The sequence below is a fragment of the Cucumis melo genome, chromosome 7 (genome assembly GCF_025177605.1).
Source record: "Cucumis melo cultivar AY chromosome 7, USDA_Cmelo_AY_1.0, whole genome shotgun sequence".
Lineage (NCBI taxonomy): Eukaryota > Viridiplantae > Streptophyta > Magnoliopsida > Cucurbitales > Cucurbitaceae > Cucumis > Cucumis melo.
Window position 1 is genome coordinate 29,878,331 of NC_066863.1, and position 17,211 is coordinate 29,895,541.

Below are 17,211 nucleotides of genomic sequence, written 5' to 3' on the forward strand. Positions count from 1 at the left end.
GACCAATACGGAGCAAAGGGAAGAAACCGTCGGGGGACCGCTTTTTACCCCAGGACGAGAAAACTGAGTCCGGGGCATTCCCGCTCGCGTTTTCTTGGGACGAGCACCGGAAGTCCTCGAGCTCAGCCCGTTTCCTTCGCTGCAAGTGCATTTCCAGTGGTTTCTGACACCGGACGAGCGTTCGCCACTCGTTGGAAGCTTCGGCCATCTTTTGGACCGTTTTGGGTCGCACCACAGTTCTCCCTCCAACGAGCTCGCTTCCCGACCTATACCTCCGGAAAATGTGTCAGGGAGCATGCCAGGAGTGTGGGTTGAAGTCCTCGGAGCACGAGACCCGAAGATCGAAAGACTTATGACCAATACGGAGCAAAGGGAAGAAACCGTCGGGGGACCGCTTTTTACCCCAGGACGAGAAAACTGAATCCGGGGCATTCCCGCTCGCGTTTTCTTGGGACGAGCACCGGAAGTCCTCGAGCTCAGCCCGTTTCCTTCGCTGCAAGTGCATTTCCAGTGGTTTCTGACACCGGACGAGCGTTCGCCACTCGTTGGAAGCTTCGGCCATCTTTTGGACCGTTTTGGGTCGCACCACAGTTCTCCCTCCAACGAGCTCGCTTCCCGACCTATACCTCCGGAAAACGTGTCAGGGAGCATGCCATGAGTGTGGGTTGAAGTCCTCGGAGCACGAGACCCGAAGATCGAAAGACTTATGACCAATACGGAGCAAAGGGAAGAAACCGTCGGGGGACCGCTTTTTACCCCAGGACGAGAAAACTGAGTCCGGGGCATTCCCGCTCGCGTTTTCTTGGGACGAGCACCGGAAGTCCTCGAGCTCAGCCCGTTTCCTTCGCTGCAAGTGCATTTCCAGTGGTTTCTGACACCGGACGAGCGTTCGCCACTCGTTGGAAGCTTCGGCCATCTTTTGGACCGTTTTGGGTCGCACCAAAGTTCTCCCTCCAACGAGCTCGCTTCCCGACCTATACCTCCGGAAAACGTGTCAGGGAGCATGCCAGGAGTGTGGGTTGAAGTCCTCGGAGCACGAGACCCGAAGATCGAAAGACTTATGACCAATACGGAGCAAAGGGAAGAAACCGTCGGGGGACCGCTTTTTACCCCAGGACGAGGAAACTGAGTCCGGGGCATTCCCGCTCGCGTTTTCTTGGGACGAGCACCGGAAGTCCTCGAGCTCAGCCCGTTTCCTTCGCTGCAAGTGCATTTCCAGTGGTTTCTGACACCGGACGAGCGTTCGCCACTCGTTGGAAGCTTCGGCCATCTTTTGGACCGTTTTGGGTTGCACCACAGTTCTCCCTCCAACGAGCTCGCTTCCCGACCTATACCTCCGGAAAACGTGTCAGGGAGCATGCCAGGAGTGTGGGTTGAAGTCCTCGGAGCACGAGACCCGAAGATCGAAAGACTTATGACCAATACGGAGCAAAGGGAAGAAACCGTCGGGGGACCGCTTTTTACCCCAGGACGAGAAAACTGAGTCCGGGGCATTCCCGCTCGCGTTTTCTTGGGACGAGCACCGGAAGTCCTCGAGCTCAGCCCGTTTCCTTCGCTGCAAGTGCATTTCCAGTGGTTTCTGACACCGGACGAGCGTTCGCCACTCGTTGGAAGCTTCGGCCATCTTTTGGACCGTTTTGGGTCGCACCACAGTTCTCCCTCCAACGAGCTCGCTTCCCGACCTATACCTCCGGAAAACGTGTCAGGGAGCATGCCAGGAGTGTGGGTTGAAGTCCTCGGAGCACGAGACCCGAAGATCGAAAGACTTATGACCAATACGGAGCAAAGGGAAGAAACCGTCGGGGGACCGCTTTTTACCCCAGGACGAGAAAACTGAGTCCGGGGCATTCCCGCTCGCGTTTTCTTGGGACGAGCACCGGAAGTCCTCGAGCTCAGCCCGTTTCCTTCGCTGCAAGTGCATTTCCAGTGGTTTCTGACACCGGACGAGCGTTCGCCACTCGTTGGAAGCTTCGGCCATCTTTTGGACCGTTTTGGGTCGCACCACAGTTCTCCCTCCAACGAGCTCGCTTCCCGACCTATACCTCCGGAAAACATGTCAGGGAGCATGCCAGGAGTGTGGGTTGAAGTCCTCGGAGCACGAGACCCGAAGATCGAAAGACTTATGACCAATACGGAGCAAAGGGAAGAAACCGTCGGGGGACCGCTTTTTACCCCAGGACGAGAAAACTGAGTCCGGGGCATTCCCGCTCGCGTTTTCTTGGGACGAGCACCGGAAGTCCTCGAGCTCAGCCCGTTTCCTTCGCTGCAAGTGCATTTCCAGTGGTTTCTGACACCGGACGAGCGTTCGCCACTCGTTGGAAGCTTCGGCCATCTTTTGGACCGTTTTGGGTCGCACCACAGTTCTCCCTCCAACGAGCTCGCTTCCCGACCTATACCTCCGGAAAACGTGTCAGGGAGCATGCCAGGAGTGTGGGTTGAAGTCCTCGGAGCACGAGACCCGAAGATCGAAAGACTTATGACCAATACGGAGCAAAGGGAAGAAACCGTCGGGGGACCGCTTTTTACCCCAGGACGAGAAAACTGAGTCCGGGGCATTCCCGCTCGCGTTTTCTTGGGACGAGCACCGGAAGTCCTCGAGCTCAGCCCGTTTCCTTCGCTGCAAGTGCATTTCCAGTGGTTTCTGACACCGGACGAGCGTTCGCCACTCGTTGGAAGCTTCGGCCATCTTTTGGACCGTTTTGGGTCGCACCACAGTTCTCCCTCCAACGAGCTCGCTTCCCGACCTATACCTCCGGAAAACGTGTCAGGGAGCATGCCAGGAGTGTGGGTTGAAGTCCTCGGAGCACGAGACCCGAAGATCGAAAGACTTATGACCAATACGGAGCAAAGGGAAGAAACCGTCGGGGGACCGCTTTTTACCCCAGGACGAGAAAACTGAGTCCGGGGCATTCCTGCTCGCGTTTTCTTGGGACGAGCACCGGAAGTCCTCGAGCTCAGCCCGTTTTCTTCGCTGCAAGTGCATTTCCAGTGGTTTCTGACACCGGACGAGCGTTCGCCACTCGTTGGAAGCTTCGGCCATCTTTTGGACCGTTTTGGGTCGCACCACAGTTCTCCCTCCAACGAGCTCGCTTCCCGACCTATACCTCCGGAAAACGTGTCAGGGAGCATGCCAGGAGTGTGGGTTGAAGTCCTCGGAGCACGAGACCCGAAGATCGAAAGACTTATGACCAATACGGAGCAAAGGGAAGAAACCGTCGGGGGACCGCTTTTTACCCCAGGACGAGAAAACTGAGTCCGGGGCATTCCCGCTCGCGTTTTCTTGGGACGAGCACCGAAAGTCCTCGAGCTCAGCCCGTTTCCTTCGCTGCAAGTGCATTTCCAGTGGTTTCTGACACCGGACGAGCGTTCGCCACTCGTTGGAAGCTTCGGCCATCTTTTGGACCGTTTTGGGTCGCACCACAGTTCTCCCTCCAACGAGCTCGCTTCCCGACCTATACCTCCGGAAAACGTGTCAGGGAGCATGCCAGGAGTGTGGGTTGAAGTCCTCGGAGCACGAGACCCGAAGATCGAAAGACTTATGACCAATACGGAGCAAAGGGAAGAAACCGTCGGGGGACCGCTTTTTACCCCAGGACGAGAAAACTGAGTCCGGGGCATTCCCGCTCGCGTTTTCTTGGGACGAGCACCGGAAGTCCTCGAGCTCAGCCCGTTTTCTTCGCTGCAAGTGCATTTCGAGTGGTTTCTGACACCGGACGAGCGTTCGCCACTCGTTGGAAGCTTCGGCCATCTTTTGGACCGTTTTGGGTCGCACCACAGTTCTCCCTCCAACGAGCTCGCTTCCCGACCTATACCTCCGGAAAACGTGTCAGGGAGCATGCCAGGAGTGTGGGTTGAAGTCCTCGGAGCACGAGACCCGAAGATCGAAAGACTTATGACCAATACGGAGCAAAGGGAAGAAACCGTCGGGGGACCGCTTTTTACCCCAGGACGAGAAAACTGAGTTCGGGGCATTCCCGCTCGCGTTTTCTTGGGACGAGCACCGGAAGTCCTCGAGCTCAGCCCGTTTCCTTCGCTGCAAGTGCATTTCCAGTGGTTTCTGACACCGGACGAGCGTTCGCCACTCGTTGGAAACTTCGGCCATCTTTTGGACCGTTTTGGGTCGCACCACAGTTCTCCCTCCAACGAGCTCGCTTCCCGACCTATACCTCCGGAAAACGTGTCAGGGAGCATGCCAGGAGTGTGGGTTGAAGTCCTCGGAGCACGAGACCCGAAGATCGAAAGACTTATGACCAATACGGAGCAAAGGGAAGAAACCGTCGGGGGACCGCTTTTTACCCCAGGACGAGAAAACTGAGTCCGGGGCATTCCCGCTCGCGTTTTCTTGGGACGAGCACCGGAAGTCCTCGAGCTCAGCCCGTTTCCTTCGCTGCAAGTGCATTTCCAGTGGTTTCTGACACCGGACGAGCGTTCGCCACTCGTTGGAAGCTTCGGCCATCTTTTGGACCGTTTTGGGTCGCACCACAGTTCTCCCTCCAACGAGCTCGCTTCCCGACCTATACCTCCGGAAAACGTGTCAGGGAGCATGCCAGGAGTGTGGGTTGAAGTCCTCGGAGCACGAGACCCGAAGATCGAAAGACTTATGACCAATACGGAGCAAAGGGAAGAAACCGTCGGGGGACCGCTTTTTACCCCAGGACGAGAAAACTGAGTCCGGGGCATTCCCGCTCGCGTTTTCTTGGGACGAGCACCGGAAGTCCTCGAGCTCAGCCCGTTTCCTTCGCTGCAAGTGCATTTCGAGTGGTTTCTGACACCGGACGAGCGTTCGCCACTCGTTGGAAGCTTCGGCCATCTTTTGGACCGTTTTGGGTCGCACCACAGTTCTCCCTCCAACGAGCTCGCTTCCCGACCTATACCTCCGGAAAACGTGTCAGGGAGCATGCCAGGAGTGTGGGTTGAAGTCCTCGGAGCACGAGACCCGAAGATCGAAAGACTTATGACCAATACGGAGCAAAGGGAAGAAACCGTCGGGGGACCGCTTTTTACCCCAGGACGAGAAAACTGAGTCCGGGGCATTCTCGCTCGCGTTTTCTTGGGACGAGCACCGGAAGTCCTCGAGCTCAGCCCGTTTCCTTCGCTGCAAGTGCATTTCCAGTGGTTTCTGACACCGGACGAGCGTTCGCCACTCGTTGGAAGCTTCGGCCATCTTTTGGACCGTTTTGGGTCGCACCACAGTTCTCCCTCCAACGAGCTCGCTTCCCGACCTATACCTCCGGAAAACGTGTCAGGGAGCATGCCAGGAGTGTGGGTTGAAGTCCTCGGAGCACGAGACCCGAAGATCGAAAGACTTATGACCAATACGGAGCAAAGGGAAGAAACCGTCGGGGGACCGCTTTTTACCCCAGGACGAGAAAACTGAGTCCGGGGCATTCCCGCTCGCGTTTTCTTGGGACGAGCACCGGAAGTCCTCGAGCTCAGCCCGTTTCCTTCGCTGCAAGTGCATTTCCAGTGGTTTCTGACACCGGACGAGCGTTCGCCACTCGTTGGAAGCTTCGGCCATCTTTTGGACCGTTTTGGGTCGCACCACAGTTCTCCCTCCAACGAGCTCGCTTCCCGACCTATACCTCCGGAAAACGTGTCAGGGAGCATGCCAGGAGTGTGGGTTGAAGTCCTCGGAGCACGAGACCCGAAGATCGAAAGACTTATGACCAATACGGAGCAAAGGGAAGAAACCGTCGGGGGACCGCTTTTTACCCCAGGACGAGAAAACTGAGTCCGGGGCATTCTCGCTCGCGTTTTCTTGGGACGAGCACCGGAAGTCCTCGAGCTCAGCCCGTTTCCTTCGCTGCAAGTGCATTTCCAGTGGTTTCTGACACCGGACGAGCGTTCGCCACTCGTTGGAAGCTTCGGCCATCTTTTGGACCGTTTTGGGTCGCACCACAGTTCTCCCTCCAACGAGCTCGCTTCCCGACCTATACCTCCGGAAAACGTGTCAGGGAGCATGCCAGGAGTGTGGGTTGAAGTCCTCGGAGCACGAGACCCGAAGATCGAAAGACTTATGACCAATACGGAGCAAAGGGAAGAAACCGTCGGGGGACCGCTTTTTACCCCAGGACGAGAAAACTGAGTCCGGGGCATTCTCGCTCGCGTTTTCTTGGGAAGAGCACCGGAAGTCCTCGAGCTCAGCCCGTTTCCTTCGCTGCAAGTGCATTTCGAGTGGTTTCTGACACCGGACGAGCGTTCGCCACTCGTTGGAAGCTTCGGCCATCTTTTGGACCGTTTTGGGTCGCACCACAGTTCTCCCTCCAACGAGCTCGCTTCCCGACCTATACCTCCGGAAAACGTGTCAGGGAGCATGCCAGGAGTGTGGGTTGAAGTCCTCGGAGCACGAGACCCGAAGATCGAAAGACTTATGACCAATACGGAGCAAAGGGAAGAAACCGTCGGGGGACCGCTTTTTACCCCAGGACGAGAAAACTGAGTCCGGGGCATTCTCGCTCGCGTTTTCTTGGGACGAGCACCGGAAGTCCTCGAGCTCAGCCCGTTTCCTTCGCTGCAAGTGCATTTCCAGTGGTTTCTGACACCGGACGAGCGTTCGCCACTCGTTGGAAGCTTCGGCCATCTTTTGGACCGTTTTGGGTCGCACCACAGTTCTCCCTCCAACGAGCTCGCTTCCCGACCTATACCTCCGGAAAACGTGTCAGGGAGCATGCCAGGAGTGTGGGTTGAAGTCCTCGGAGCACGAGACCCGAAGATCGAAAGACTTATGACCAATACGGAGCAAAGGGAAGAAACCGTCGGGGGACCGCTTTTTACCCCAGGACGAGAAAACTGAGTCCGGGGCATTCCCGCTCGCGTTTTCTTGGGACGAGCACCGGAAGTCCTCGAGCTCAGCCCGTTTTCTTCGCTGCAAGTGCATTTCCAGTGGTTTCTGACACCGGACGAGCGTTCGCCACTCGTTGGAAGCTTCGGCCATCTTTTGGACCGTTTTGGGTCGCACCACAGTTCTCCCTCCAACGAGCTCGCTTCCCGACCTATACCTTCGGAAAACGTGTCAGGGAGCATGCCAGGAGTGTGGGTTGAAGTCCTCGGAGCACGAGACCCGAAGATCGAAAGACTTATGACCAATACGAAGCAAAGGGAAGAAACCGTCGGGGGACCGCTTTTTACCCCAGGACGAGAAAACTGAGTCCGGGGCATTCCCGCTCGCGTTTTCTTGGGACGAGCACCGGAAGTCCTCGAGCTCAGCCCGTTTCCTACGTTGCAAGTGCATTTCCAGTGGTTTCTGACACCGGACGAGCGTTCGCCACTCGTTGGAAGCTTCGGCCATCTTTTGGACCGTTTTGGGTCGCACCACAGTTCTCCCTCCAACGAGCTCGCTTCCCGACCTATACCTCCGGAAAACGTGTCAGGGAGCATGCCAGGAGTGTGGGTTGAAGTCCTCGGAGCACGAGACCCGAAGATCGAAAGACTTATGACCAATACGGAGCAAAGGGAAGAAACCGTCGGGGGACCGCTTTTTACCCCAGGACGAGAAAACTGAGTCCGGGGCATTCCCGCTCGTGTTTTCTTGGGACGAGCACCGTAAGTCTTCGAGCTCAGCCCGTTTCCTTCGCTGCAAGTGCATTTCCAGTGGTTTCTGACACCGGACGAGCGTTCGCCACTCGTTGGAAGCTTCGGCCATCTTTTGGACCGTTTTGGATCGCACCAAAGTTCTCCCTCCAACGAGCTCGCTTCCCGACCTATACCTCCGGAAAACGTGTCAGGGAGCATGCCAGGAGTGTGGGTTGAAGTCCTCGGAGCACGAGACCCGAAGATCGAAAGACTTATGACCAATACGGAGCAAAGGGAAGAAACCGTCGGGGGACCGCTTTTTACCCCAGGACGAGAAAACTGAGTCCGGGGCATTCCCGCTCGCGTTTTCTTGGGACGAGCACCGTAAGTCTTCGAGCTCAGCCCGTTTCCTTCGCTGCAAGTGCATTTCCAGTGGTTTCTGACACCGGACGAGCGTTCGCCACTCGTTGGAAGCTTCGGCCATCTTTTGGACCGTTTTGGGTCGCACCACAGTTCTCCCTCCAACGAGCTCGCTTCCCGACCTATACCTTCGGAAAACGTGTCAGGGAGCATGCCAGGAGTGTGGGTTGAAGTCCTCGGAGCACGAGACCCGAAGATCGAAAGACTTATGACCAATACGAAGCAAAGGGAAGAAACCGTCGGGGGACCGCTTTTTACCCCAGGACGAGAAAACTGAGTCCGGGGCATTCCCGCTCGCGTTTTCTTGGGACGAGCACCGTAAGTCTTCGAGCTCAGCCCGTTTCCTTCGCTGCAAGTGCATTTCCAGTGGTTTCTGACACCGGACGAGCGTTCGCCACTCGTTGGAAGCTTCGGCCATCTTTTGGACCGTTTTGGATCGCACCAAAGTTCTCCCTCCAACGAGCTCGCTTCCCGACCTATACCTCCGGAAAACGTGTCAGGGAGCATGCCAGGAGTGTGGGTTGAAGTCCTCGGAGCACGAGACCCGAAGATCGAAAGACTTATGACTAATACGGAGCAAAGGGAAGAAACCGTCGGGGACCGCTTTTTACCCCAGGACGAGAAAACTGAGTCCGGGGCATTCCCGCTCGCGTTTTCTTGGGACGAGCACCGGAAGTCCTCGAGCTCAGCCCGTTTCCTTCGCTGCAAGTGCATTTCCAGTGGTTTCTGACACCGGACGAGCGTTCGCCACTCGTTGGAAGCTTCGGCCATCTTTTGGACCGTTTTGGGTCGCACCACAGTTCTCCCTCCAACGAGCTCGCTTCCCGACCTATACCTCCGGAAAACGTGTCAGGGAGCATGCCAGGAGTGTGGGTTGAAGTCCTCGGAGCACGAGACCCGAAGATCGAAAGACTTATGACCAATACGGAGCAAAGGGAAGAAACCGTCGGGGGACCGCTTTTTACCCCAGGACGAGAAAACTGAGTCCGGGGCATTCCCGCTCGCGTTTTCTTGGGACGAGCACCGGAAGTCCTCGAGCTCAGCCCGTTTCCTTCGCTGCAAGTGCATTTCCAGTGGTTTCTGACACCGGACGAGCGTTCGCCACTCGTTGGAAGCTTCGGCCATCTTTTGGACCGTTTTGGGTCGCACCACAGTTCTCCCTCCAACGAGCTCGCTTCCCGACCTATACCTCCGGAAAACGTGTCAGGGAGCATGCCAGGAGTGTGGGTTGAAGTCCTCGGAGCACGAGACCCGAAGATCGAAAGACTTATGACCAATACGGAGCAAAGGGAAGAAACCGTCGGGGGACCGCTTTTTACCCCAGGACGAGAAAACTGAGTCCGGGGCATTCCCGCTCGCGTTTTCTTGGGACGAGCACCGGAAGTCCTCGAGCTCAGCCCGTTTCCTTCGCTGCAAGTGCATTTCCAGTGGTTTCTGACACCGGACGAGCGTTCGCCACTCGTTGGAAGCTTCGGCCATCTTTTGGACCGTTTTGGGTCGCACCACAGTTCTCCCTCCAACGAGCTCGCTTCCCAACCTATACCTCCGGAAAACGTGTCAGGGAGCATGCCAGGAGTGTGGGTTGAAGTCCTCGGAGCACGAGACCCGAAGATCGAAAGACTTATGACCAATACGGAGCAAAGGGAAGAAACCGTCGGGGGACCGCTTTTTACCCCAGGACGAGAAAACTGAGTCCGGGGCATTCCCGCTCGCGTTTTCTTGGGACGAGCACCGGAAGTCCTCGAGCTCAGCCCCTTTCCTTCGCTGCAAGTGCATTTCCAGTGGTTTCTGACACCGGACGAGCGTTCGCCACTCGTTGGAAGCTTCGGCCATCTTTTGGACCGTTTTGGGTCGCACCACAGTTCTCCCTCCAACGAGCTCGCTTCCCGACCTATACCTCCGGAAAACGTGTCAGGGAGCATGCCAGGAGTGTGGGTTGAAGTCCTCGGAGCACGAGACCCGAAGATCGAAAGACTTATGACCAATACGGAGCAAAGGGAAGAAACCGTCGGGGGACCGCTTTTTACCCCAGGACGAGAAAACTGAGTCCGGGGCATTCCCGCTCGCGTTTTCTTGGGACGAGCACCGGAAGTCCTCGAGCTCAGCCCGTTTCCTTCGCTGCAAGTGCATTTCCAGTGGTTTCTGACACCGGACGAGCGTTCGCCACTCGTTGGAAGCGTCGGCCATCTTTTGGACCGTTTTGGGTCGCACCAAAGTTCTCCCTCCAACGAGCTCGCTTCCCGACCTATACCTCCGGAAAACGTGTCAGGGAGCATGCCAGGAGTGTGGGTTGAAGTCCTCGGAGCACGAGACCCGAAGATCGAAAGACTTATGACCAATACGGAGCAAAGGGAAGAAACCGTCGGGGGACCGCTTTTTACCCCAGGACGAGGAAACTGAGTCCGGGGCATTCCCGCTCGCGTTTTCTTGGGACGAGCACCGGAAGTCCTCGAGCTCAGCCCGTTTCCTTCGCTGCAAGTGCATTTCCAGTGGTTTCTGACACCGGACGAGCGTTCGCCACTCGTTGGAAGCTTCGGCCATCTTTTGGACCGTTTTGGGTTGCACCACAGTTCTCCCTCCAACGAGCTCGCTTCCCGACCTATACCTCCGGAAAACGTGTCAGGGAGCATGCCAGGAGTGTGGGTTGAAGTCCTCGGAGCACGAGACCCGAAGATCGAAAGACTTATGACCAATACGGAGCAAAGGGAAGAAACCGTCGGGGGACCGCTTTTTACCCCAGGACGAGAAAACTGAGTCCGGGGCATTCCCGCTCGCGTTTTCTTGTGACGAGCACCGGAAGTCCTCGAGCTCAGCCCGTTTCCTTCGCTGCAAGTGCATTTCCAGTGGTTTCTGACACCGGACGAGCGTTCGCCACTCGTTGGAAGCTTCGGCCATCTTTTGGACCGTTTTGGGTCGCACCAAAGTTCTCCCTCCAACGAGCTCGCTTCCCGACCTATACCTCCGGAAAATGTGTCAGGGAGCATGCCAGGAGTGTGGGTTGAAGTCCTCGGAGCACGAGACCCGAAGATCGAAAGACTTATGACCAATACGGAGCAAAGGGAAGAAACCGTCGGGGGACCGCTTTTTACCCCAGGACGCGAAAACGGAGTCCGGGGCATTCTCGCTCGCGTTTTCTTGGGACGAGCACCGGAAGTCCTCGAGCTCAGCCCGTTTCCTTCGCTGCAAGTGCATTTCCAGTGGTTTCTGACACCGGACGAGCGTTCGCCACTCGTTGGAAGCTTCGGCCATCTTTTGGACCGTTTTGGGTCGCACCAAAGTGCTCCCTCCAACGAGCTCGCTTCCCGACCTATACCTCCGGAAAACGTGTCAGGGAGCATGCCAGGAGTGTGGGTTGAAGTCCTCGGAGCACGAGACCCGAAGATCGAAAGACTTATGACCAATACGGAGCAAAGGGAAGAAACCGTCGGGGGACCGCTTTTTACCCCAGGACGAGAAAACTGAGTCCGGGGCATTCCCGCTCGCGTTTTCTTGGGACGAGCACCGAAAGTCCTCGAGCTCAGCCCGTTTCCTTCGCTGCAAGTGCATTTCCAGTGGTTTCTGACACCGGACGAGCGTTCGCCACTCGTTGGAAGCTTCGGCCATCTTTTGGACCGTTTTGGGTCGCACCAAAGTTCTCCCTCCAACGAGCTCGCTTCCCGACCTATACCTCCGGAAAATGTGTCAGGGAGCATGCCAGGAGTGTGGGTTGAAGTCCTCGGAGCACGAGACCCGAAGATCGAAAGACTTATGACCAATACGGAGCAAAGGGAAGAAACCGTCGGGGGACCGCTTTTTACCCCAGGACGCGAAAACGGAGTCCGGGGCATTCTCGCTCGCGTTTTCTTGGGACGAGCACCGGAAGTCCTCGAGCTCAGCCCGTTTCCTTCGCTGCAAGTGCATTTCCAGTGGTTTCTGACACCGGACGAGCGTTCGCCACTCGTTGGAAGCTTCGGCCATCTTTTGGACCGTTTTGGGTCGCACCAAAGTGCTCCCTCCAACGAGCTCGCTTCCCGACCTATACCTCCGGAAAACGTGTCAGGGAGCATGCCAGGAGTGTGGGTTGAAGTCCTCGGAGCACGAGACCCGAAGATCGAAAGACTTATGACCAATACGGAGCAAAGGGAAGAAACCGTCGGGGGACCGCTTTTTACCCCAGGACGAGAAAACTGAGTCCGGGGCATTCCCGCTCGCGTTTTCTTGGGACGAGCACCGAAAGTCCTCGAGCTCAGCCCGTTTCCTTCGCTGCAAGTGCATTTCCAGTGGTTTCTGACACCGGACGAGCGTTCGCCACTCGTTGGAAGCTTCGGCCATCTTTTGGACCGTTTTGGGTCGCACCAAAGTTCTCCCTCCAACGAGCTCGCTTCCCGACCTATACCTCCGGAAAATGTGTCAGGGAGCATGCCAGGAGTGTGGGTTGAAGTCCTCGGAGCACGAGACCCGAAGATCGAAAGACTTATGACCAATACGGAGCAAAGGGAAGAAACCGTCGGGGGACCGCTTTTTACCCCAGGACGCGAAAACGGAGTCCGGGGCATTCTCGCTCGCGTTTTCTTGGGACGAGCACCGGAAGTCCTCGAGCTCAGCCCGTTTCCTTCGCTGCAAGTGCATTTCCAGTGGTTTCTGACACCGGACGAGCGTTCGCCACTCGTTGGAAGCTTCGGCCATCTTTTGGACCGTTTTGGGTCGCACCAAAGTGCTCCCTCCAACGAGCTCGCTTCCCGACCTATACCTCCGGAAAACGTGTCAGGGAGCATGCCAGGAGTGTGGGTTGAAGTCCTCGGAGCACGAGACCCGAAGATCGAAAGACTTATGACCAATACGGAGCAAAGGGAAGAAACCGTCGGGGGACCGCTTTTTACCCCAGGACGAGAAAACTGAGTCCGGGGCATTCCCGCTCGCGTTTTCTTGGGACGAGCACCGAAAGTCCTCGAGCTCAGCCCGTTTCCTTCGCTGCAAGTGCATTTCCAGTGGTTTCTGACACCGGACGAGCGTTCGCCACTCGTTGGAAGCTTCGGCCATCTTTTGGACCGTTTTGGGTCGCACCAAAGTTCTCCCTCCAACGAGCTCGCTTCCCGACCTATACCTCCGGAAAACGTGTCAGGGAGCATGCCAGGAGTGTGGGTTGAAGTCCTCGGAGCACGAGACCCGAAGATCGAAAGACTTATGACCAATACGGAGCAAAGGGAAGAAACCGTCGGGGGACCGCTTTTTACCCCAGGACGAGAAAACTGAGTCCGGGGCATTCCCGCTCGCGTTTTCTTGGGACGAGCACCGGAAGTCCTCGAGCTCAGCCCGTTTCCTTCGCTGCAAGTGCATTTCCAGTGGTTTCTGACACCGGACGAGCGTTCGCCACTCGTTGGAAGCTTCGGCCATCTTTTGGACCGTTTTCGGTCGCACCAAAGTTCTCCCTCCAACGAGCTCGCTTCCCGACCTATACCTCCGGAAAACGTGTCAGGGAGCATGCCAGGAGTGTGGGTTGAAGTCCTCGGAGCACGAGACCCGAAGATCGAAAGACTTATGACCAATACGGAGCAAAGGGAAGAAACCGTCGGGGGACCGCTTTTTACCCCAGGACGAGAAAACTGAGTCCGGGGCATTCCCGCTCGCGTTTTCTTGGGACGAGCACCGATAGTCCTCGAGCTCAGCCCGTTTCCTTCGCTGCAAGTGCATTTCCAGTGGTTTCTGACACCGGACGAGCGTTCGCCACTCGTTGGAAGCTTCGGCCATCTTTTGGACCGTTTTGGGTCGCACCACAGTTCTCCCTCCAACGAGCTCGCTTCCCGACCTATACCTCCGGAAAACGTGTCAGGGAGCATGCCAGGAGTGTGGGTTGAAGTCCTCGGAGCACGAGACCCGAAGATCGAAAGACTTATGACCAATACGGAGCAAAGGGAAGAAACCGTCGGGGGACCGCTTTTTACCCCAGGACGAGAAAACTGAGTTCGGGGCATTCCCGCTCGCGTTTTCTTGGGACGAGCACCGGAAGTCCTCGAGCTCAGCCCGTTTCCTTCGCTGCAAGTGCATTTCCAGTGGTTTCTGACACCGGACGAGCGTTCGCCACTCGTTGGAAGCTTCGGCCATCTTTTGGACCGTTTTGGGTCGCACCAAAGTTCTCCCTCCAACGAGCTCGCTTCCCGACCTATACCTCCGGAAAACGTGTCAGGGAGCATGCCAAGAGTGTGGGTTGAAGTCCTCGGAGCACGAGACCCGAAGATCGAAAGACTTATGACCAATACGGAGCAAAGGGAAGAAACCGTCGGGGGACCGCTTTTTACCCCAGGACGAGAAAACTGAGTCCGGGGCATTACCGCTCGCGTTTTCTTGGGACGAGCACCGGAAGTCCTCGAGCTCAGCCCGTTTCCTTCGCTGCAAGTGCATTTCCAGTGGTTTCTGACACCGGACGAGCGTTCGCCACTCGTTGGAAGCTTCGGCCATCTTTTGGACCGTTTTGGGTCGCACCACAGTTCTCCCTCCAACGAGCTCGCTTCCCGACCTATACCTCCGGAAAACGTGTCAGGGAGCATGCCAGGAGTGTGGGTTGAAGTCCTCGGAGCACGAGACCCCAAGATCGAAAGACTTATGACCAATACGGAGCAAAGGGAAGAAACCGTCGGGGGACCGCTTTTTACCCCAGGACGAGAAAACTGAGTCCGGGGCATTCCCGCTCGCGTTTTCTTGGGACGAGCACCGGAAGTCCTCGAGCTCAGCCCGTTTCGTTCGCTGCAAGTGCATTTCCAGTGGTTTCTGACACCGGACGAGCGTTCGCCACTCGTTGGAAGCTTCGGCCATCTTTTGGACCGTTTTGGGTCGCACCAAAGTTCTCCCTCCAACGATCTCGCTTCCCGACCTATACCTCCGGAAAACGTGTCAGGGAGCATGCCAGGAGTGTGGGTTGAAGTCCTCGGAGCACGAGACCCGAAGATCGAAAGACTTATGACCAATACGGAGCAAAGGGAAGAAACCGTCGGGGGACCGCTTTTTACCCCAGGACGAGAAAACTGAGTCCGGGGCATTCCCGCTCGCGTTTTCTTGGGACGAGCACCGATAGTCCTCGAGCTCAGCCCGTTTCCTTCGCTGCAAGTGCATTTCCAGTGGTTTCTGACACCGGACGAGCGTTCGCCACTCGTTGGAAGCTTCGGCCATCTTTTGGACCGTTTTGGGTCGCACCACAGTTCTCCCTCCAACGAGCTCGCTTCCCGACCTATACCTCCGGAAAACGTGTCAGGGAGTATGCCAGGAGTGTGGGTTGAAGTCCTCGGAGCACGAGACCCGAAGATCGAAAGACTTATGACCAATACGGAGCAAAGGGAAGAAACCGTCGGGGGACCGCTTTTTACCCCAGGACGAGAAAACTGAGTTCGGGGCATTCCCGCTCGCGTTTTCTTGGGACGAGCACCGGAAGTCCTCGAGCTCAGCCCGTTTCCTTCGCTGCAAGTGCATTTCCAGTGGTTTCTGACACCGGACGAGCGTTCGCCACTCGTTGGAAGCTTCGGCCATCTTTTGGACCGTTTTGGGTCGCACCAAAGTTCTCCCTCCAACGAGCTCGCTTCCCGACCTATACCTCCGGAAAACGTGTCAGGGAGCATGCCAAGAGTGTGGGTTGAAGTCCTCGGAGCACGAGACCCGAAGATCGAAAGACTTATGACCAATACGGAGCAAAGGGAAGAAACCGTCGGGGGACCGCTTTTTACCCCAGGACGAGAAAACTAAGTCCGGGGCATTCCCGCTCGCGTTTTCTTGGGACGAGCACCGGAAGTCCTCGAGCTCAGCCCGTTTCCTTCGCTGCAAGTGCATTTCTAGTGGTTTCTGACACCGGACGAGCGTTCGCCACTCGTTGGAAGCTTCGGCCATCTTTTGGACCGTTTTGGGTCGCACCACAGTTCTCCCTCCAACGAGCTCGCTTCCCGACCTATACCTCCGGAAAACGTGTCAGGGAGCATGCCAGGAGTGTGGGTTGAAGTCCTCGGAGCACGAGACCCGAAGATCGAAAGACTTATGACCAATACGGAGCAAAGGGAAGAAACCGTCGGGGGACCGCTTTTTACCCCAGGACGAGAAAACTGAGTCCGGGGCATTCCCGCTCGCGTTTTCTTGGGACGAGCACCGGAAGTCCTCGAGCTCAGCCCGTTTCCTTCGCTGCAAGTGCATTTCCAGTGGTTTCTGACACCGGACGAGCGTTCGCCACTCGTTGGAAGCTTCGGCCATCTTTTGGACCGTTTTGGGTCGCACCACAGTTCTCCCTCCAACGAGCTCGCTTCCCGACCTATACCTCCGGAAAACGTGTCAGGGAGCATGCCAGGAGTGTGGGTTGAAGTCCTCGGAGCACGAGACCCGAAGATCGAAAGACTTATGACCAATACGGAGCAAAGGGAAGAAACCGTCGGGGGACCGCTTTTTACCCCAGGACGAGAAAACTGAGTCCGGGGCATTCCCGCTCGCGTTTTCTTGGGACGAGCACCGGAAGTCCTCGAGCTCAGCCCGTTTCCTTCGCTGCAAGTGCATTTCCAGTGGTTTCTGACACCGGACGAGCGTTCGCCACTCGTTGGAAGCTTCGGCCATCTTTTGGACCGTTTTGGGTCGCACCAAAGTTCTCCCTCCAACGAGCTCGCTTCCCGACCTATACCTCCGGAAAACGTGTCAGGGAGCATGCCAGGAGTGTGGGTTGAAGTCCTCGGAGCACGAGACCCGAAGATCGAAAGACTTATGACCAATACGGAGCAAAGGGAAGAAACCGTCGGGGGACCGCTTTTTACCCCAGGACGAGAAAACTGAGTCCGGGGCATTCCCGCTCGCGTTTTCTTGGGACGAGCACCGGAAGTCCTCGAGCTCAGCCCGTTTCGTTCGCTGCAAGTGCATTTCCAGTGGTTTCTGACACCGGACGAGCGTTCGCCACTCGTTGGAAGCTTCGGCCATCTTTTGGACCGTTTTGGGTCGCACCAAAGTTCTCCCTCCAACGATCTCGCTTCCCGACCTATACCTCCGGAAAACGTGTCAGGGAGCATGCCAGGAGTGTGGGTTGAAGTCCTCGGAGCACGAGACCGAAGATCGAAAGACTTATGACCAATACGGAGCAATGGGAAGAAACCGTCGGGGGACCGCTTTTTACCCCAGGACGAGAAAACTGAGTCCGGGGCATTCCCGCTCGCGTTTTCTTGGGACGAGCACCGGAAGTCCTCGAGCTCAGCCCGTTTCCTTCGCTGCAAGTGCATTTCCAGTGGTTTCTGACACCGGACGAGCGTTCGCCACTCGTTGGAAGCTTCGGCCATCTTTTGGATCGTT